The sequence below is a fragment of the Sciurus vulgaris genome (genome assembly GCF_902686455.1).
Source record: "Sciurus vulgaris genome assembly, chromosome: 3".
NCBI classification, from domain to species: domain Eukaryota; kingdom Metazoa; phylum Chordata; class Mammalia; order Rodentia; family Sciuridae; genus Sciurus; species Sciurus vulgaris.
In genome coordinates this window covers 55031236-55045274 of record NC_136463.1, presented here as the reverse complement: position 1 = coordinate 55045274, position 14039 = coordinate 55031236, and the positions used below count along the sequence as shown (strand labels likewise).

The 14039-nt window shown below is 41.4% G+C and overlaps 1 pseudogene across 1 annotated transcript; it reads right to left on the bottom strand.

Moving 5' to 3' along the window:
- Nucleotides 1-10638: 10638 nt before the first annotated feature.
- Nucleotides 10639-11565, bottom strand: LOC306655716 (putative olfactory receptor 3A4; annotated as a pseudogene). The gene has a single exon. The product of its transcript is annotated as a putative olfactory receptor 3A4 (transcript).
- Between the last annotated feature and the right edge of the window lie 2474 nt (nucleotides 11566-14039).

Below are 14039 nucleotides of genomic sequence, written 5' to 3'. Positions count from 1 at the left end.
AAATATCAAGTGTATAAATTAAAGTCATAAAAGAAGTAGTAGAAAATAGGTGAGACTTATAGTTAGGAAAATAAGTTCAAGTGTGACAGCCAGGACAGAAGACATAAAATAAACATTTACATATCTGACTATATAAACTATCAAAACACCATTAAAGAGATTAAACTGTAATAGGACACATATTTGGAGCATTTATGACAAAATGTCAATATTTGCATTAATGTAAGAGGGAAATTTTAGCCTTATTCACAAAGAAGTGCAAATTAAAATGGCAAGGGAAATTGTGATTCATAAATACTTTTTGAATGATAATATCTAGGGTTGATTAGGACTAAGGAAGTGGCCTTCTCACACTAAATTGGTAGGAAAGTCAAATGATACAATCTTTCTAGTTGAAGTTTGTCAAATTCATAAAACTGTTGAAAATTCCAGGAAATTGTGCAAAGGCCTATCAAAGCATGGCTCTTGATAATGAAAAACTGGAAACCACCCAAAGGGTTAAGATAAGGGTCTGATCAAAGAAATCAGGATGTGCTTATAAAATGACAGCCTTGCAAACTATGAAGCAGATGGATTTATTAATATGAAATAAAAAATAAATTTTGATAGGAAGAAGAGCAGGAGAACAGAAAAGCTGTGGGGTATGCTGGAGAGAACAAGAATGAAAATACCAATAACCAGACAAAAAGAAGGAACATCTGGCTCCTGTTTGCAGGAGGCTGGCTTAGGCCCAGGCCTTCTCTTTTGGAACACGGTTTCCCTCCCCTCGTGATATGGCTATAAGTCTTGATAATGACACTATTGAAACCACACTTTATTAATTGGCTTCCTCCACTCTCCAAGGTCCCACTTACTAAGTACCAGACTAAGAACCAAAAAGGTAGTAATTCTTTTCTAGGTGGCCTTTCCCTCTGGTCTTATTAGCAGAAGACAATCTGCAAATCCCTGGCTTCCCTCAGCTCCTAGGCTGCTTTATCCTAACTCTCATTTGGGAGCTAATTAGAGGATTCTGTTTATGGAACTCACAAGAACTTCAGTCCCCAGTCCTGGCCCTGGCAATCTCAATGGAATTAGTTGCTGGAGGTGAGCCTCCTAAGGCTCTGCAGATCTGGGGAAGTTAAAAAGTTTATCAATTAGTTTCCTCTTGTCTGGTACACCAAAATATACTGAGGACTATGGGGACTTGAGATTAATCCCAATGTGTGGGGTAGACACCGTGGTTTCTACAGGTGTGACCCTTCACTAGTTCTTTCATGGAAGTGCAGTCAAATGTGGTAGAAGGGCCATAGCACTGGCCAGAGAGTTGGAGTGGGTATTATTTAATACAATTAGGTGGGTTACTCCATGCTATATCCTTTTTTAGAGAGACAGTGAGCAGAGACTCTAGGAATATTCTAACTCCTTCAACTAAAAATCCAATGGAATTTCAACAGCTATACTATATCTAACATCAATTTGATAACTCTGAATTCAAGTACTTAATCCTCAGAATAATCATTTCATAGGTGAAGAAACCAGAACCTGCAGAGCCACCTGACCTGATGTCACATGGTGCTGTTAGTCTGGGACCCAGCTCTCACTACTCCTTACCCAGTGCTGTCTTCACTGGGTGGCTTGATGCAGCAAGGGCCTGAGCCTCCCAGCTTTCTCCCTGCCATGTAGAAGATGCTGGAATCATATTTGCCCTTCCTGGTATTCTGGCCTGGAAAAGTACCTTTACCAACCAAATAAATATCTGAATCCCATTAGGGCCCTGCTATCTTTGATGCCCCAGAATCCATGAACACAAACTTCAACAACAAAGTTAAATGTTATCAGGCTGATGTTCCAAGGCTTCTTCTCAAGCTCACTTCTTTCCATTTCAATTTATTGCTGCCTCACAGGCCTTCACATACCGGGCCCATTGCCACCACATCCAATTTGGGCATCTGTTCAGTTGCTGATGCCCAAGAACCAGGTCTATTCATCAGAGTTCCATGGTGGTGAATTGTTCATGACTTAATGTACCTGTTCTCAGCTTTATTGATCAGAACACTCCTTTTAATTGCCCATAATCACTTATTTTCCCCCATCCTTTGGCATCCTGTGTGGATCGGTGCATTTACCATATAGTAGGTGAATGAAAAAAAAAGCCTAAAATTCTTGGAAGAGATTAGTTTTGAAGATAGAAGGATTGAGGCTTCAAGAACTGACATAGTCTAAGGTACTTTAGACCTGGATTAGAACTGGGGTCTCCATGTGTCCTGTTTATGACTTTCTGCATTCAACCTTACTGCCTTTTGTATTTCTGAAATTTGTTGCACCTAAAATCAGTATCACTGTGTGATTTTTGAACTATTAAGTCATTTTCTAAAGGAAGGGAGGAGGTAAAGACACTGGCCTAGAAGCCACTACTTGGAGGATGTTGCTCTACCTTCTAACTTCACAGGCTCTGGCAAATCACTTAGCCAGTCTGAACCTTTTTTACCTGTGAAGTGAGCATTAAAAAAGAGCTGGCTTTCTTACTTTCTAATCCTGGCCCTGGTTATCACTGTGGATGACATTCAACTGTACTGTTGCAAAATCCAAATGAAAACTTAAATTTTAAAGTGCTTTACAGCTACTGTTATGCGCTATTAGAATAGTAATAGAAAGCATAATAGTGCTAGGGTTCTCCGGAGTCCTAGTGGTGCTTTTCTCTGTGGTGGATACATGGTAAGGCTCTGGGTGTAGGCTGGAAGGGGAGGTAGGATGTGGGAGGTAGAATGGTTGTGACATGTGGGCACATCTCCAGGAAGACATGCAGATGCTCAAATTCACAGGTGGGTCATAGATGGCCTCAAAAAGTCACAGGTGTGTCAAGGACTGATAACAGCTGGAATGTGTTCCTCTGGATATGGACCATCTGAAGTTGGGGCTGGTATACTAAAATACTGCTTTTACTGTCAGGAGTCTGTGAACCTATGTTCACAAAGGGCACACATCCATCTCAACCAAGGTTGTCACTATCTTCAACTGCACTTATGTAAAAGGAGACAAAACTAGGCAATAGGTCAGGGGTACTACAGCTGGGAGGGATGTTTAGGATGGTGCCAGATGAGGTTTGGAGTGTTGTGGAGCATGAGATTTCAGTTTTCAAGCCAAGAAATAGGAAGAGGCCAGAAGGTCCACCGGGAGTATTCTCTTAATGACAGGTACAGTTTGGTTTAGCTCTCAATTCAGGAGAGGAGCAATGGACAGGATAACCACTTCATGTCTTTTCCAGGTCACTTAATCCTGGGAAAGTGCACACAGTGGCCTTGTAAAGGATGGAGAGGCCAACGTACTAGTTTTCTCAAAAGTGAGGACAACACCAGACAGTTTGAAGACTGGAGAGAAAACACCAACACCAACTCTACCCCCATCCCACACTTTCATCATTATTACTTTTCAAAATTTATTTTATTTTTTAATCACAGGAGTCAATGAACTTTAAATAATGTCAGAGTAAGTGGGATAAAATTCAATAGTCCTTCTCCATTTCCCGGTGCCCTCCAGTTGTATTCCCCTCCATAGAGGGAACCACCACCTACAATTGAAGGTTACTCACCAGGATGCTGTTCACCTCATTCAGATGTCACATCACCATCACTTTCCAAATTTAGCAGTATCTTCTAAATATCTTTTCATGTCAATAAAAAAGTTCTTCTTTTTAAACAAAAATGTTTTTTATTCAAATTTATTACATGAAATACACATTACTCATATTTGCATAACAGAAACCATTGACTTTAGAACAAGAATTAAAGATAAAAACTTGTGTATAACTTATGATCATTTATTTATTATCAGGCAGCATATGGAATTCTGCACTGGGGGGCCAGGAGACACACCAGCATTGGAGGAACAGTGACAGTGATGCACCCAATGTCCAGCAGAGACAGGTTCCCCAGGAAGTAGTACATGGGGGTGTGGAGTTTGGGCTCCACAAAGATGGCAGCCAGGATGCTGAAGTTGCCCCCAACTGTGACTACATAGGCAAAGAAAAAAATGAAAAAGAGAATGACTTGCAGTTCTCTATTTCCTCTCAGTCCAAGAAGGATGAACTCAGTGACAGCTGTCCTGTTCCCCAGGCACCAATTTCCATAGGGCACTGCTGAGAGTTGTACTGAGAGGAGACTCAGACCTGCCAAGGGAGGAGAATAACACACTGTAGGCACATATTCTATGTCTACTAGATGATGGAGTGCTGTGGTTAGAACATCTAATATCAGAATGGATACCAGCCTAGACTGTGATCAGGTTCCCAAAGGCCCCACTATGCCAGACATTAGCACTTTAGTTACTGGTTCTGAGAGAGATCCAGAGAATTCCAGGGAAGGGTCTGGGGCAGAGGGAACTATTCCAGAGACCCTGGAAAGTGGTGATTTACCAACATAGTGTAGAAAATCTTCAATATCTTAACAGGTATTGAGACCATATCAATGTACAGTGATTGAATGGCACCTATGACTAACTTAAAAAATTAATAAATAAATGAAGTTCTAGAAAGTACACACTATAGGAATAATAGCAATTATAAAGTAGAAGGGAAGGAGGACAGGACCCCATGATATCAGGAGACATGGAAAAGATTAAGGAAAAAGAGGAGCAAGAAGACAGGAGAATTTAGGAAAATATGAACATTTTAAAGTGAGTACTCTGAGTATTATAATAAGCACTTCACTTTTTAAGTTCTCATAAAACTTTATGGAGCAACCACTAGGATTTCTATGTAATCAGGACACCAAGATTTAGTATCATCAAACTCTTGACAGAACTGTGTCTCAAGCCTGGCACAATCTGACTCCTAGCCTACAGTTTTATGTTGTATTTTTTGGACATGTGTTGTTATTGGGGATGTATGAATGACATTGTTTACAATAAAGACAATAATGGAATTTCTGAAGTTTTAAGTATTAGGATGTCTACAAATATGCAAAAAAGTCAAGACCCTGTTCTTTCATCCTTTCATTCAATAATTATTTATTGAACATCATAGTGTTCTGGATACTGGATATATTTTGATGATAAAACTAACACACTGGACATGAGGTGTGGGAGAAAGAGAAGATGCAAAGATGATTTTAAGGTTCTTGGGCTGAGAAACTGGAAAGATGAATTGCTAATAAATGCCATCAGGAAAATAGATAGTTTTGTATTTCAATGTCAGGGAGGAGGGATGCAGAGTTTTTCAAAGGATAAAGGGAATAATTGACATCCCAGGGAGGAATTGAAGTCCCAGAGAGCATTTGGGTGGCTTCCACTCCACCATGTGTGTCCAGGTACCTGGGCAATTGAGGAGTAAACCCAGGTGTGACTGGGGAAGGATCTTCAAGGCCTCCTTCTTCTGGATTCTTGCATATGCTGGGCCATACTCACTCTGTTTCTAGCTAGTAACTTTGTTTTAAGAACACCGTCCCTCTTTCATACATTGAAATTCCAACCCTCAATTCTCAACCCCATCTCATCATCCCAACTTCTCAAAGTGGTTTTCTTATGCAGTCCAATCTTTACTGGAGCTAGCCCTCCTGTGAGTCACAGACAATGGTGACCTGACTCACTCCAGGACTCCCCTATGTGGAAAGGGACAAGAAGCATTAAGAGGAGTAGTTTGTTCAGAGTCATGAGAGAGCCATTCAGAATCAGTAGCACAAAACACAGAGCATAGATTATGCTAGTAGCATTCTATAGGAGAGCCTCTGCACTTTCAATACCTCCATCCTGTCCTTTTCTACAAAAACTGTTGACTGTCTATTGCCAGGTAGATGAGAAATATCAAGTTCAAAAATATTAAGTTGGCTAAGGTCACTTATGTCAAATTATGCTCTGAAATGACATCTTATTGATTTTCAGTCAATTCCTGCTGTGCCAGGGCCCTTTCCATGTTATGAATATCTAGCGTAGGTATATATGTTCATTTTCTCTTCCCTTCCATGACTCAGAGTGAAAACTTCTTTATTATATTTACTACCTCTTCTCGAATCCAGCATCACTCAGTCCTTTATTCTCCTGTAGACCAGGAAGAGGCCATCTGAAGCTCATGAGTGATAGGAAGGCTGGAGCACTGGGAAGACCTGCAGGGCACTTACCTTCCTGTGAGTGAGCTGGGCACCTGGGGGCTGGTTCTCAGGGTCAATGAGTGCCAAGCTGATTTATGGTGGCCTGTCTCCAAAAGGCTTATAAAGGGAATGAGGCAGAGACCCAGAGAATCTGTCCTCATGTTCGCTCTACTTAGGAGCTCATTAGCATTGAGAGGCCCTAACACCAAACTTCCCCAGAGACTGCACAAGAAGACAGAGACAGACAGACAACCTCAGTCCTTGAGGATTTCTCTTATCTGCCTAGTATTTTGGACTCTTAAAGAAGCATTACTCCAGCCTCCTAATGTTTCCAAAAAGGAGGAAAGCTATAGTCACCAGATTGCAGATCTGGAAAAGTGCAATCCAAAGACTCTGATGACTTGCCAAGTCCAGTGAGAGGGTTCATGTTTGGAGCTCATGCTGAGCCCCAGATAATAACTGATTTGGGTAGATTTTTTCTCATTAATTTTTCACATTTTTAAAGGTGTAATTTTCAAAGTTGGTTTCATTAAGGTATAAACTTAATTGTAAAGTTTTATGGGTTTGAGAAAATATCCAGTGGTAGATACAGTACCTCTATCCATATGGAGAACATTTCAGCGATTCCCTTCAGGCCCCTGGTGGCCCTTTGCCATCAGTCTCCTCTTCGCACCTTAGTCTGTGGCAACCTCTCATCTTAATTCTGACCCTATAGATTTGCCTTTTTTGGAGTGTCTCTGTTATGATTTGGATCTGGATTATCCCCTAAAGGCTCATGTTTGAAGTCTTGGCCCCCAGTGCAGTGATGTTCAGAGGTGGGGCTTTGTGGGGGTGACTGGATCATGGGGGCTCTGACTTCATCGGTGTATTAATCTTTTCATGGCACTAGTGGGAGGTGGTGGAAATGTTAGGAGGTGGGGCCCAGTTGGAGGAAGCAGGTGACCAGGGGTGTGCCCTTCATTCCTTCAAATCCCTTTGTATCTTAGTTTATCAGGATCTCCTAGTTCTTGAGTGTCTCCACCATCTTCCCTTTAGTTGATGTTTGCCTACCAGCATGTAAACACACAGTTCCTCTCATCTTCAAACAAAACTTAAAAAACAATTCAAGTCTCTCCTATATTTGTTTCTCCGCTGGCTACCTCAGCACATTCCTCTTCCAATCACAGCTGAACTTCTCCAAAGAGTTGTTGTCATCTGCGATCTTCGTTTCCTGACTTCCCATTTACTGGATCCTCCAACTGCACCCGCTTCTTCTCCCACCACCTCTCTCCAAGTGCCCTTGGAAAGGCTACACACTGCTGGAATGTCCTCCCTATCAACCTGGCAAATACCCAACACATGGCTTCATCTTCTTCTCCTCTTTCATTAGTTACAACACTTGCCAATTTATTAAAAAAATTAGAAATATGGACATATAACATCTTTCTATTTTTTCCCCTACAACTTCACTATACAAACACACACATTTAACTGAGCACTGAGGTATAATGTTTGGCATATCATATTGACAAGGACAGAAATAATAGGTCATTGGAAGTGTCGATTTGTTCAAACTCTTCCAAGTGCCAAACTGGCTAAATATTGTCAAAGTGTCAATTTTATATTCTTTGAACTAGAAACTCCACCCAAAGATTTTTTTTTTATCTTTAGCAATTAGAAGAGAGTATACACAGGTGAATGTACAGGAACACTTTTTGCAGCATGCCAGATTATTTGAACCAATACAGGTTTATTAATAAAAAGTTATTATATCCATTTTCTAAATCCATTCAAAGGAATACTATGAACCACAGAAAAAAGATGAAGAAGACCTATATTTAATGTCATGGAAAGATGTTCATCTATATTATAAAGGTTACAGAGCTTTGGATGTACGACAATTCTTTTTTGTAATTATATCTTATGAATAAAAAATTTAACACATATGCTAAATATTCATAATGATAATCTATGAATAGCCAAACTATGGGTGATTTTAATTTCTTTTTCTTTGTGCATATGTGTAGTTTTTGTAGTTTTTGGTGGTGGTGGTGGTACTGAGGATTTAACGCAGGGATGATTTATCACTGAGCCACACCTTCAGTCCTTTTTTGTTGTCGTTGTTCCTTGCTTGCTTTTCTTTATTTTGAGACAGGTTCTCACTAAGTTGCTAAGGGCCTCACTTGCTAAGTTGCTCAGGTTGGCTTTGCAACTCTCCTGCCTCAGCCTCTGAATTCTCTGGGATTACACACACACACCACACACTCAGCTCTTATTGTACTTTCTAACTTTTCAATAAGTAAGTACTTTTATGCATTATGGAAACAGTTGTTTAAAGGTATAAATTCAATAAATAAAGTATCTTCCTCCTAATAGCAATGTGCAGAAAGGGTCTGGTTTCAAGTATAAGTCAGGAGTAACAAAGATCTCCATTCAGTCAAGGAGATTTTTCCATGTGAACCAAACACTTTTCTCTAATTAACTGTGTCAGATTTATTTTTTGTTGTCAATGGTCCATTATGGAAAATATTTTACCTCCTTCTTGTGGTTTTTCTAAACAGTGCCTATTCTCTCAGAATTGGCTTTTTAAATTTGCTTTCTTCTTGTAGATTTATTTCTTAAAATTGATATCCAGCAATTTCTCAACCTGGACCAGTTGCTTTGGAACAAATCAAAATTGTTAAGAAAATAAAAACTTCCTAATTCACATTATCATGTTCCTTTTCATACTTTTTTACTCTCTATTGTCCATCCCACCTCTTCATCTTAAGATACCCTTTCTCCTAGAAATGATTTATTATTCTTACCATCTTCTCTGTTTGGGCGACTTTGTTTTCAAGATTAAATATTTTGTCTTCATTGTCTGAGGTTCTGTCTTTCAAGTGGTCTAGTCTTTTGGCGATGCTTTCCATTGAGTTTTTTATTTGGTTTATTGTTTCCTTAATTTCAAGGATTTCCGTTTGGTTTTGTTGTCGTTGTTGTTTTGTTTGTTTTGTTTTGTTTTATTTGAGAATCTCTATCTCTTTGTTGAAATGATCTTTTTCTTCCTGCAGTTGTTCTTTCAACTGCTTATTGGTATTATCATTCATTGCCTGCATTTGCTCTCTTATCTCATCCTTTGCTTTGTGAATCATCTTAATCATGTATAATCTGAAGTCCTTTTCTGACATTTCTTCTACCATACTGTCATTGGATTCTATTAATATAGAATCTAGATTTGTTTGGATCATTTCTTCCCTTGTTTTTTCATGCTGTTCATATTTCTTCCCCTCTAGCAGTGCAGATCTTGGGTATTGCATATTTCCCCCCATAGGCTTATAGTGGCCCTATAGGTTTCCAAAACCTTTTCTGACAATGAGCTTCAAGTCTCCAGCAGGTGTCTCAGGATGGGATTTGCCCCACCTAAAGATCGGAGTTACAGCTTCCAGGATTATCCAAGATTATCCAAGATGGCCGCTCTGGCTTAAAAATGTGTTGGCAAATGGGGAGCTGTCTCGGGGTGTGGACGTGGTCAGCTGGAGGTCCTGGAGGTGGGGTGCAGTTGGTCAGGAAGGGGTCCTGGAGGTTGGGTGTGTTTGGTGTGGTTGCGAGATCCTGGAGGCTGGGTGCAATCAGTCGGTCTGGGGTCCTGGTGATAGGACGCAGTCAGTTGGTCTGGGGGTACTGGCAGCAGGGAGCAATCAGTCGGTGTGAGGGCCCCTGAGGCAGGGAGTGATTGGTTGGGCTGAGGGATCCTGGAGATGGGGCTCAGTCAATCCGGCCAGGGGTCCTATGGGGCCTGGCTGTTGTCTCAAAATGGCAGCAACCACGTGTAATCAAACCTGCAGGTACTGTGACAGTGAACTTCCAGGAAACAGCAGGCAGCTGGCGCTCCACTGGCGGTCTGCGGCCAGTCTGCTAGCAGCTGTCAGACTATCCGGAGGTGAACCTCGGGTGGTGGGTGATGGGTAGGTGAGAGGCAGGCGATGGACAGGCAAGAGGCAGGCAAATGGCAGATGATAGACTCCCGACAATGAGCAATCTGCACTCAAAAAAAGGTGTCGATATGCTGGCAGACTGTAGGTGATCACAGTACACAAATGGGGTAAACAGCAGGGGATCAACAAGCAGCAAAAACTGCCTCACCAAGAAACAGATATCGTCTGCTTGAAACCGGAGTTACAGAGCAAGAAGGAACACAGCCTCCCTCTAGTCCGCCATCTTGGATCTCCGGTTTATTATTCTTGAGAGGTAATAATTAGAGGGATAACTCACCCCTGGGTTCAAATCCCAGCTGTGACATTCATTAGTTTTGTGATTTTCACCAAATTATTCAAACTTTCTGAGGTTCAGCTTTATAATACATTATTTGTAAATCTGTATCTACCTCAAAAGGTTATGGGAACTGAATGAGCTAACAGAAGCCACTCTCTTAGAACAGTGGCAGGCATGTGGTAGTTGAGATGCAAGTGACAACTCTCATCATTTTTATTGCACCTGTCCTCCTGAGCTGGTCTCTGACTCCATTCCATCATACTCACACTCTACTTTCAATAATCACAATGCTTCTCAGAAGCTTAAGTAGAGCCATGACATTTGTTAAGACCAGAGGCAGGGGGTGTCACTTGGGGGACAACTTATCTATGAGCTCCCTCCATAGGGCACCCTTCACATGGGGGTTCCTGAGGCTGTAGATGAGTGGGTTCACTGTGGGACTGATGATAGTGTTGAAGATGCCAATGCCCTTGTCCTTGTCTGAAGCCTCCACAGAACCCAGCCTCATGTGGCTCAAGATGCCTGTTCCATAGAAGATGCCCACCACAGTGAGGTGGGAGCCACATGTGGAGAACGCCTTCTTCCTGCCCTTGGCAGAGTGGATTTGTAGCACAGCAGCCACCATGATGAGGACCAAGGGGGCCACAGCCATGAAGGCTGCTGCTATAAAAAGCAACTGCTCATTGTTGGGTGCTGGAGTAGGAGAGTTGGAAGAGCTGGGGGAGGTCATGATAGAAGTGATGGATCACATTGGGGCCACAGAATTTAAGAGTAGACAAGACAAATTGGAGTCAGTGCCTTGGTGAAGGAAATGACACATGACGTGCATGCCAAGGAATTCTGCATTTCCCAAACCATATGGGTATTGTAGGTGAGAAACTAGCAAGTGGCCAGATAGTGGTCATAGGCCATGACAGTCAGCAGAAAGTAGTCTGTCCCAGCCAGGAGATGGAAGAAGAGCTGTGAGAGGCATGCCCTACAGTGAATGGTCTTGTCAGACACAAAATGCCTCAACGTGGCAGGGACAGTGACACTGATGTTCCTGACATCTAGCAGAGACAAGTTTCCCAGGAAGACTTCTTCCTGGAAACATGTGGGTGTGGAGTTTGGGTTCCATAAAGATTATGGCAAGTATACTAAAATTACCACCAATAGTAGCTACATAAGCAAGAAGAAGGTGACAAGAGGATGGGCTGTGGAGCTGGAGTCTCTGTTAGGCCAGCAGGACAAACTAGGTCACAAGTGAATCATTTCCTGAAGGTCCTAGATCCATGACTCTTCCACCTGCTGTAGACTGAGCCAAGTTGCAGGGTGTCAATGGTGATAAAAGGAGAAGGAGATCTTTGTAACAACAACCAAGTGTGGCAAGGTCCAGGAGAGTAAGGACACCCAAAGTTTAAGGAGAAGAAAGTTAAAGATTGAAATGTAATAAGAAAAGGCTTGATAAATCTGACTTCTATTGGGCAAGAACAGAGGCATTGGAAGACACAAACAGAAATAGATGAACTGATATTTAAATTTTAAAAAGTGACTTTTGAAAGTTAGAGGGAGAGACTATTTTCCTGAGGTCAAAGTTCCAGGAAAGAATCCACAAGTTGGCAGATGATTGCATGGTGATAGTTTGGGGTACACAAGATCCCAGAGGATGAAAGGGAACCTTTGGGAGAAGGAGTAGACATGGTTCTCATAACCTGTATCCCAAAAACCTCCACATATGCATGTGATCATACAGTCATCCCTTGGAAATCTCAGGAGTTTGGTTCCAGGACTCCTTGGATACCAAAATCTGCAGATGCTCAAGTCCCATAGATGAAGTAGCATAGTTTTTGCATGTAATCTATGCACATTCTCCCACATACTTTAAATCATGTCTAGATCATGTACATAATCTAGTACAATGTAAAAGTTATGTAAATAGTTGTAATACTATATCATTTATCTGTAATACTACATTATTTAGATAATAATGACAAGAAAAAATTCTGCATGTGTTCAGTACAGATGCAGTTCTTTTCCAAATCTTTTTATTCATGATGAGTTAACTCCATTGATATGGAACTCACAGAGACAGAGGACTGACTGTGAGTGATGGCAATAGTGAGATGATTACTGTAGTCTAGACTATTAAAAGAGTAACTTGTGAAGCCATGAGTCTTCACCTGAACTCTTCAGAAAAAGGTAAAAATGCAATGACAAACAATAAAACTGCATGAAGACACATCATTGAAGATACTTCCAGCTCTAAAATTGGTGATTGACAGCATTTTAGATTTTCTAAATAGTAAGATCATTTTGCATTTCTCCATATAGAACCTGGGAAATTTGGGGTCCAAAGTACTGACACTTTACTGAATAAGAAGACTATAAAACAAGCTTCGAAAAGAGTGAGAGTTTTGAGGTTTAAGCTCCCAGGTGATTGAGTGGACACACAGTAGTGTTACCTCGCTGGATACCCAGCTGACCTCTCCCAGTTGGAGTCTTTAGTAAGCAGAGAACCAGACCACAAATTCCACTCAGCTTCCACTTAGCTTTTTCCTATCCTTTCTGCTGAATCTAATTACTCATCATCTAATCCATGTAGTACCATGGGCCTAATGAGCAGATAAAACCACAGTTACACAGCCGTGAGTGATGATCAAGTGTGGGGGCAATTTTTAGCCCCAAAGTGGCCACTCCAACCAAATACCTGGTGACCCACCTCAACCTCTGCCTTAGGGGTAGATATTTAATTCACTCACCTGGAGCCTAATTCACATAGGAAATGGCTTGAGTCAAAGATCCCCCAGAGCAAGAGGCATGAGCAGAAGAAGACACATCCTTTGAATAGTGTCCTCAGGTCCTAATGGGCCAACTGCCATCTGCAGGTCTGGCCTTTTTGCATGGACATGTTTTTACCATTCCCTCCAACTCAGGCTCTTCAAAGATGAGCTGTCCTCTTTCCACCCCATCTTCCCTTCATTGAAGTATTTTAGTAAGAGCCCTTTCATCCTCCCATATAGTGTGTGGTTCAAAAACTTAGTCTTTGCTGTCTATGCCTCACTTTGCCCTCTCACAGTCAAACGCCCAAGTCCCACTGGAGCTCCTTCAGGGGAAGGAGAAGCCATTCCAGAGTTCAGAGTGAGAACTTAATTTTCATGGAAATCTAGTTGTGAGTGTGCAGTGTGCAGTCTGGGAAGGCACTCGCCTAGTTAAGAATTAACAGGCTCTTCATGGGCAAAGAAGAGGGAGAGTCATGCCAGCCCACTGGACTCCACAGGAGAGCTTATAAAAGACCAGTAAACTAAAAAACAAACAACTTGACTGACATTATTTTCACACTGGGATTTTTCTCCTCCACATTTTTATCCCTTGGAGTCTTCAGAAGTTAGAGTCAGGTAAACATCTGCCTTTGACAAACAGATAATGATCTCCAGGATCTTTAAGTTGTTTTGAACTTTCTCAGCGTTTCCAAGAAAAATTCATTCATTTATTTTACATATGTGTTTCTGATCACTCGTTAAAAATCAGCAATCATATTCCCAGCATTTTATAGTTAAAATGAGTCTTAAAAATCTTACAATCTAGGAGGTGATGCAGGGTTAGGACAGAGACAAGATTTCGGGTTTCTGATATAGTTCAGGCTGGCATTTTAGAAGAGGAGGTGACTTGAGACTCGAGCTTTGCCTGCAACATGGGGAGAAGAGTCTGGGGTGAGATGTGCTCTGAGTTCATTCCTGGAGTAGTGTCCTCTCCAACATCTCTCAAGGG